At 41.1% G+C, this 8507-nt stretch overlaps 1 long non-coding RNA gene across 1 annotated transcript; it reads right to left on the bottom strand.

Moving 5' to 3' along the window:
• Positions 1-658: 658 nt before the first annotated feature.
• Positions 659-3923, bottom strand: LOC144324667 (uncharacterized). The gene is made up of 2 exons (XR_013390094.1): positions 3845-3923; positions 659-1076 (listed from the first exon to the last, which is right to left on the bottom strand). It is a non-coding gene; the product is annotated as an uncharacterized LOC144324667 (long non-coding RNA).
• Between the last annotated feature and the right edge of the window lie 4584 nt (positions 3924-8507).

The following is an 8507-nucleotide window of genomic DNA, read 5'->3' as shown; positions in this document are numbered from 1 at the left end:
AGCTATGGACTCTGCATGACTATGATGTTTCAATGTAGGTTTACTCTCTGGCACAGGGTTTTGATAGTGGGGGAGGTTGTGACATGTAGAGCCAGGGGTGTATGGGAAATCTCTGTACCTTCTCAATTTTATTGTGAATCTAAAACTGCTGTAAAAATAAAGCCTATTTAAAAAATATTTTGTTTATTTGAGAGAGAAAGAGAGGGAGCATGCTCAAGATATATAGAGAAAACATGGGGGAGGGGTGTGGGGGAGAGGCCGAGGGAGAGACAGAAGCAGACTCCCCACTGAGCAGGATGAGGTCAGATGCCAGGACCCAGAGATCATGACCTGAGCCAAATGGAGATGCTTAACCAACTGAGCCACCCAGGTGCCCCAAGCCTATTTTTAAAAAAATTAAAGTAAAATAAAAATCTCTCCCTTCCTGGCCATATATGTGATGAATTAGTAAATATATAATACGTTTGTAATATCCCCAGTTAACAGAGGGAAGCATTTGCTTATTTATATTTTAATTAGTAAATTGGCTTCTATTATCGAGCTCTTTTGTATTCAACAATGAAAGTAAAGAAAACTGAAGTCTCTTGAGAGAAAGAGAATGCTCAGAAGATAAACAGAACATAACTAGTCTGGCCAAATAGAGAAAAAAGAGAAAACATTTGCATACAAGGTACAGACAGTACTGTTTAATTAGGTGAGATGGTAAGCCAGCCAAATCCATTCTCTGCCCTGCTCTGTGCTCCAAGAGACTGGCCTCAGTGAACTGTATGTCCCAGAATTCCTTGCCTTCTGGTTTGTAGTGGGGTTTGGCCACTGGGGAAAAGTGTTACGAGGTTGAAGATTAGAGGACAGGAAGAGATAGGTTGAGGTATGTTCCTCTTGCCTTGGCACCAGTTCTGACAGTGGCCACTGTCTTCCATGGCCACAGATCTTACTGGGCTGCCTCCTCTTCTCGCTGCAGCTCTCACCACATTCTGGTAACAGTATTGTCCCCATTGTTCAGGTGCAGGGATGGTAACAGGTAACAGCTTCCTGTTATTGCTCATCTCTGGGTTCTCCAACAAACATCATGGTTCCTAAAGAATTCAATCAGTAAAACTGTCTTTCAAAGTATCAGCAGAATGTACTGTTTGTTTCCTGCAAGAATCCTGTCCCAGGTAGGAGCGAACTACCTGCCTTAGAGGTCCAGAAACTTCAATGTAATCATTTGAACTTTCATCTGGGTCATTGTTCTTTTGCTTTCTACATTGTAGAATTATACAATCTGCTTAATTTTGCTACAGAATCATTTAACAAGGTAAGTGTCCACCTGACCTTCTTTCAGCACTTTGTGATTAGAGGAGCTTGTTTTCAGGTTTGGTCACCAGAGTGGATTCTGAGCTCTCCTCTTGAGCTGACATTTGCTATGCACAATACACCAAGGCCTTGAACCTGGCCTCTGACCTCCTAGGAATTGTTGGCAGTGGCTCCTTTTAATCTGTATATACCTAATTCTGCTGTGTTCAGGGACTTTTATGCTTTGAAGTCTGGATTCAGCAACCCTAAGCTGGTTGTAGAAATTAATAACAAGGAAAGAAAGTTGAAACCACAAAATCACCCTAGCCCAAATTTGCTAATGAAATTTCCTCAAAACACCAGTGTTAATTCAATCCTCACATGAAGGCCAGGGTGACAAATGAATCCTCTGTGTTGTGGAGTTGACAGGTTCAGACCTTATGGAAAAAGGAACTAGAGCCAGTCTCAAACCTGAGCCCTTTCCAAAAAGAAAGCTGTGTCTCCTGGCACAAAACCAAATTACTCAACCAGGATTTTGTCTTATTCGTTTCTATGGCATTTTGCCTAAGGTGAATGGCATACACACACACACACACATGCACACACACACACACACACACACAATCTGTATTTGGTTAAAGTTTCAGATGAACAAAGGTTTAAATAGATAGAACAAAATCTATACTTATTCTAATCTGATAAATATGTAGCTGGTTGGGGCCCCTAGGTGGCTCAGTTGCTTAGGAGTCTGACTCTTGATTTTGGCTCAAATCATGATCTCAGGGTCCTGGGATTGAGCCTTACATTGGGCTCCCCACTCAGCAGGGAGTCTGCTTGTCCCTCTCCCTCTGCCCTTCCTCCAGCCTGTGCTCCCTCTCTATCAAATAAATAAAATCTTAAAAAAAAAAGAAGAATAAAAGTTTTTTTTAAAAATGAGAGACCCTACTTCCAAAACAATTTTGGTAGGTACTGGGCTTAGTCACCAATATTCTCTCTCCTCTTTAGAATTGCATTTCCTTCCTGTCTCTTTAAGGTTAAGCATTGCCACATGGCTTGTTTTGTCCAGTGAAATATGAAGGAAAGTGGCATGTGTCACTCTTGGGTGGAAGCTCTATGTATATGTGCCACATTCTATTTTCTTCTGCCATGACACCCAGCAAGGTTCTGATAATGGCTCCTCCACTGGCCCCAGTCCTAAGTGAGGAGGCGGGGGGACAGAGCCCCCAGCAGCCCAAGGTGTTATATAGAATGAATGAGCAACGCAACTTTGTTGTTTTAAGCTACTAACTTTCTGGAGTTTTTGTCTACTGTAACTGACCCCACCCTGATAGGGAAGTAGCAAGTTCTGAAAACTTTACTCCAAAGCATAAAAAATACAGTCCCACAGAAATACTAGATGGAGAATAGTATAATTGGAAGTCCCATTTCTAATCAAGGATTAAGCAGCAAATAAATATAACAATAATGCATACAACTTGCAGATGTTGTAGATATAAGCAATTTTATACGAGATATAGATGTAGATGTTTATAAAAATAAAAATGCAATAATTATTAACTTTAATTATAATTTAAAATAGTCCATCTAATGCAATGTGCACTGATTCTGTAAGATACCCACACTCTTATGTCATCAATTTTACCTAGCAGAAATGACTTCATTTTTGAAACCTGATTTCAGTGATGTTTTGCTTGCTTCCTCAAGCTTTGAATGGCTGTTTTGGAGATCAGGGGATGGTGATGGCAGGGAATGGAATTGATTCAGATGGTCCACATCTTTTTAAAAAGTTGATGACTTCTTTATTTGATGATAAATATGTATTCTATGATACATCATATGATAAATATGATGATAAATATGAATTCTAAAATCATTCAACCTTTGGGGCACCTGGGTGGCTCAGCGGTTGAGCATCTGCCTTCGGCTCAGAGCATGATCTCACGGTCCCAGGATGGAGGCGCCACATCAGGCTCCCTGCATGGAGCCTGCTTCTTCCTCTGCCTCTGTCTCTGCTTCTCTCTCTCTGTGTGTGTTTCTCATGAATAGATAAATAAAATCTTTAAAATTAAAAAAAAATCATTCAACCTTGGAAATATGCTCAAAATTGCTTTGTCTTTTTCAAAAAAAAAAAAAGAAAGAAAGAAAGAAAGAAGAAAGAAAGAAAGAAGAAAGAAAGAAAGAAAGAAAGAAAGAAAGAAAGAAAGAAAGAAAGAAAGAAAGAAGAAATCATAGCATCCAAATAGTTGCAGGCTTGCTGGAGCACTTTAGTTCTTTAGGCATTTACGGCAGGGGTTCTTGGCGTGAATTTGTCTGGCCCATTTGCTCATCAGGTTTGCTTTCCTCTTCTCTTGTTCCCATTAATGTAACTGGATTTAAGGTGAAGAAATTGGACCAAGGAGTGAAGGCTGCATGGAAGCAGGGAGAGTGATAATTGTACCTCTTAGCTTGGAAGATAGCTGTGGACATTTGCTTCTTGATAAACATTTCTGGATCTTTTTAAAACTGTTTTTTAGAGCAATTTTAAGTTCACAACAGAATTAAGAGAAACATACAAGGATTTCCCACATACCTCTCCCAATGAGCACCCTTCCCACCATCAAAACCCTGCACTGGAGCGGCACGTTTGTTACAAACTGGTGAGCTTGCATTGACACGTCATAATCACGCAGAGACTAGAGTTTACATCAGGGCCCCCCTGGTGCTGTACATTCCGTGGTTTGGGACAAATGTATAAGGACATGTATCTATCACTATAGTGTCACATGGAGTATTTTCCCAGCCAGAAACAGCCTCTGCACTGTACCTATTCATTCCCTTACAAACTCTTGGCAACCACTGATCTTTTACTGTCTCTCTAGTTTTGCCTTTTAAACACTAGGTGACAGAGACTTTGCTCCTACAGCCTTTCAGGGTCCGTTCATTGTTCCAGCACCAGAGAGCTTTCAGAAAGTTACCAGTAACTTCAAAGGAGCCAAAAGGGAGTCCTGAGTGTTTTCCATGAAGTACTGGCTTTAACTTTCTATGGGTGGCCTATTCTAAACCTCTATGGGGACAAAGGTTAACTTTGGATCTTTTCCAAAAGAGCTGCCAAAAATGTTCCTGTCTAATGGAAAAGATAACCCAAGAGGTCTCTAGCCCCATAAGACACTGACTAGCTGTTTGTTTGTTTTTGTTTTTTTACATATAGCTAGCCTGTCAAATGTTTTTTGAACCAGTTCTAATGTCTTTCTGTTTACCTCATTAATTAACTAGTTAAATAAAACAGTTGACAAGTATTCTTTTTACATTTGCCCAAGAGCCATGATTTTACCTTTTTGAAAATTATGTTTTAACAGATCCTATTTCTGTTACAGGCACAAGGAGGGAAAGCATTGATAGGGCTCTGTGAATGGAAAGGTGGCTGAGCACAGACACTCAGCTCTTACTCGTATACTTTATTCTTCTGATGGGACCATGGACTGTTGTGTTATGAAAGCGGACAGCTCTCTCTAAAGGTGGCAGCTTTAATTGAAAAAGATGGGCTTTGGAAAGACACCAATAAATGGATTTTATAATCAGAGAAGGGTTATGGTCAGCAACCTGCTCAGCCCCAGCTCTTGTGGCTCTGTTAGATAGGAGTAACTGTAAATGAGTGAGCCCAAGTCAAATAAGGGGACCATGGCTTTGCACATCTGCTCTGTGTCCCCCCCTCACTGTGCTGGACGTGTATGCATGTTACGTACGTTACCCACATTTATGTGTGCTACTTGATAAAGTTTCCTTGTTCTACCTGGAGGGACCAACGGCTTTAAAGCCCTGAGAAAATAGGTCAAAGGAATATTAACTTGTAGGGTAGAAAGAAGGCAGAAGACAGACCTAAAAGTTCTATAAAGCCGGTAGATGCAAAAGGCCTGTGGTTTAGAGTCAGAAGTCAGCAGGGTCTGAGCATCTGAAGGAGTGGGAGACACATTTCTCTGTACCTGCCTAGCACAGTGTTTGGTACTTTGAAACATAACCATTCTTTTTTGATGAATAATTGGCTAGTTGCCCATGTGAAAGAGAAGGCTAGAAATGAGGACGAGCAGAGGTTTTCAAAGGAAAAATAATAGGAAAAATGTGGCTAAGGAAGGCTTCGGAGGCTGAGCAGAAGACAGGGAAGTGCTGGAAGGGAAGTGCTCAGAAGACTTGTCACCCGACCCAAGCTAAACCCGGTGTCCTTTTCGGGCTCTTGAAAGACCTTGGTGCTGAGAAGCGTCTGAGCTCCCGTCCATGACTCCGTTGATATGAACAGAATCTCGGAACTTCTCCCCAAGATGGAAACTGGAAATAACTCCACCTGCTTTAACTCCATCACAGAGAGGTTGAGGCCTAAGGAAACTGTGTGAAAGCGCTCCATGAGCTCCCAGCACTGCTTAGCTGGCATCACTTAGCTCGGGTCTAAGTATTTGTACACTCAGGCGGGGCAGCAAAGGTGGGGAGCCCGGCACCCCCAGCCCATCTTCATGTTGGACCATGCGTGGCAGAAATGGAAAGCCCAAACCCTCGAGTCTCTTAGGACTGGAAGCAGTTTTCAAAGGATCAAATACATTCTAGTAACAGGGAAACTGAATTCCTTAAGAGCAGTTTGGGTGTCCCCCGATGGCAGCAGCTCCCCTAGGTTTCTGACTATTGTTGGATCAAGAAAGGTGTTTGTGAAGGGAATGTCAGCAGGGTTCTCCCCTCACCCAGGGGCTGTATCCACTCTCTGGGATCTGTTTTATTTGGATGGAGTTTGCTGATATTCTGTGACAACCAGTTCCGGATGTTTTATAAACAATTATCCCGACAGTTTGATGGACGAAGGTAACATTTGGGTATCATCTGCACAGGCAATGAAAGACAGATGATTGTTTTTGACAGAAAAAAAAAAAAAAAGCCACTGGCAATGGAAATGGAGAAGCCAGAGCCCTGAGGCTCACACTGCCTTAAGATATGTGGCCAGATCCAAACCCACTGGAGATGGCCCTACAGCCCGGGTGACAGTCCTGGTCTGGACACTGAACGGAGCCTCGGGGCACACAGCTTGTTTTAGAAAAGACTATGTTTATAGTAACTCATCTGAGAAATAAGGAGAAAGGAAAGCAAGTTCAGTTGAGGCAATAGTAGAAATCAACAGGCCAGCCTGGGACCTGGGATTCACTTGGACTCACTTTTTTTTTTTTTTAAGTTTTAAGTCCTATTTAATTCCATAGTCAATGTTTTGTTTTAGTTTTTTGTTTAGTTTCAGAGGTAGAATTTACTGATTCATCAATTGCATGTAAGACCCAGTTCTCATTACATCAAGTGCCCTCCTTAAATACCCATCATGCAGTTACCCTGTCCCCCCCACCTCCCCTCCAGCAACCCTCAGTTTATTTCCTAGGTATCAGCATCTCTTATGGTTTGCCTCCCTCTCAATTTTCATCTTATTTTATTTTTCCTTCCCCTTCCTGATGTTCATCTGTTTTGTGTTTTAAATTCCACATATGAGTGAGATCATATGGTATTTGTCTTCCTCTGATTGATTTATTTCACTTCGTGTAATACCCTCTAGTTCTATCCACGACATTGCAAATGGCAAGATTTCATTCTTTTTGATGGTTGAGTAATATTCTATTGTGTATATAATTCGATAGTCAATTTAAAAATTCATATGTTATTCACATAACATAAACCTCACCTATCAAAAATGTACAATTCAGTGGTTTTTAGTATATTCACAGAATTGTGCAACCATCACTACTATCAAGCTCTGGAACACCTTTTTCATTCCCAAAGAAAACCTTGTACACATGAACAGTCATTCCCTATTCCTCCTTCTGCTCCAGCTTTTGGCATCCATGAATCTATTTGTTCTCTATGGATTTGCCTATTTTGGACATCTCATATTAACATAATCATGTAATATGTGGGCTTTTGTGTCTAGATTATTTTACTTAGTATCATATTTTTGAGGTTCATCCATGCTGTAGCATGTATCAATACTTCTTTGTTTTATGGCCAAATAATATTTTGTCATACGGATATACTGCATGTCAGTTATCCAAAGCAACATTATGACATTTGGGTTGTTTTTACTTTTTGGCTGTTATGAATAATGCCACTGTGAATTATCCATGTGCAGTTTTTTTGTGTAGATGTATGTGTTCAATTCTCTGAGGTATATACCTGGGAGGGACTTGTTGTATATGTGGTGACTCTATGTGTAACTTTTGGAGGAATCATACCTTATATTTTTAAATGAACCATGTAAATGTCTGTGTGTCTCCTCATCCTCTGTAAACTCTGAATTCTCTGGGAAGAGGGTAGTGCTAGTAGAGAAACATGTAAGTCAGGTGATTTGAGGAATGACATGAATGGGAGCTGCCCATTCAGAGGTCTGAGTCTCTGAAGGCAGCAGAAATGCTGGTTTCTCTTTAGAAGAAAAGCATATCCATGCTGTGGTTGAGGAGCAGGCACTCCTGATATTAGCCAGGACTGCCAGTGGGGATGGAGCTGATGATTTGACAGCTGGAGTGACTGGTTTCCCTATTTTCTTGTTCATATCAGGCCATCCAGTAAAATAAATTCACACCTACAGTGTACCCAGTACATTGTGAGATTGCTCTGAAGGGCACACATGGCCTTGGCTTGCTAGGACTTAATAGGTTAAACCAAGGGCCATGTCAAGTAAAAGCTTTTGAACAAATACCATATTATGTGGTATAGATTATAACTTACCAGGGAACAGAGCATTCAGTGTGGGCTGTGAATATATGTGGGGGCCCAAATTCATAGACTCCCCAGGGAAACTGACAAGAGAGTAAGTTGACTCCAGTTGTACATATGTAATTTATCTTGGGATGGAAGAGGCACCTACTTTGCTCCCTTTTCTGTCCCTAGACGTGGTCTGCCACAAAAGTTGTTAAGATCATGAACTCTGCTGCAGTAATGATAGTATTTGTTTTGATCACACGATAATCCTGAGCAAAAGGGCCTGGAAGACATATGGGCCTTGTTCTAATGTTCTACAAAGAGCAATGAGTCACCTGGGCAAGTCACCCAACTTTCTAGATTCTGGCCATAGTAAAGAGTGAGTCTTTCTGGACACCAGATGCCTTCATGATGTGATTTCTTTCTGGTATATGACTCAAGTGGAATGATTTTTAAAATTGCTGTGGACTGAACAGTCTTTCTGTTCTTGTCTGTAGCTAAATCTGGGTATATGGAACTGAAGCTGAATCAGTATTTTTTTC

Source organism: Canis aureus, chromosome 12 (genome assembly GCF_053574225.1).
Source record: "Canis aureus isolate CA01 chromosome 12, VMU_Caureus_v.1.0, whole genome shotgun sequence".
NCBI classification, from domain to species: domain Eukaryota; kingdom Metazoa; phylum Chordata; class Mammalia; order Carnivora; family Canidae; genus Canis; species Canis aureus.
This window is presented reverse-complemented; position numbering and strand designations above follow the sequence as displayed.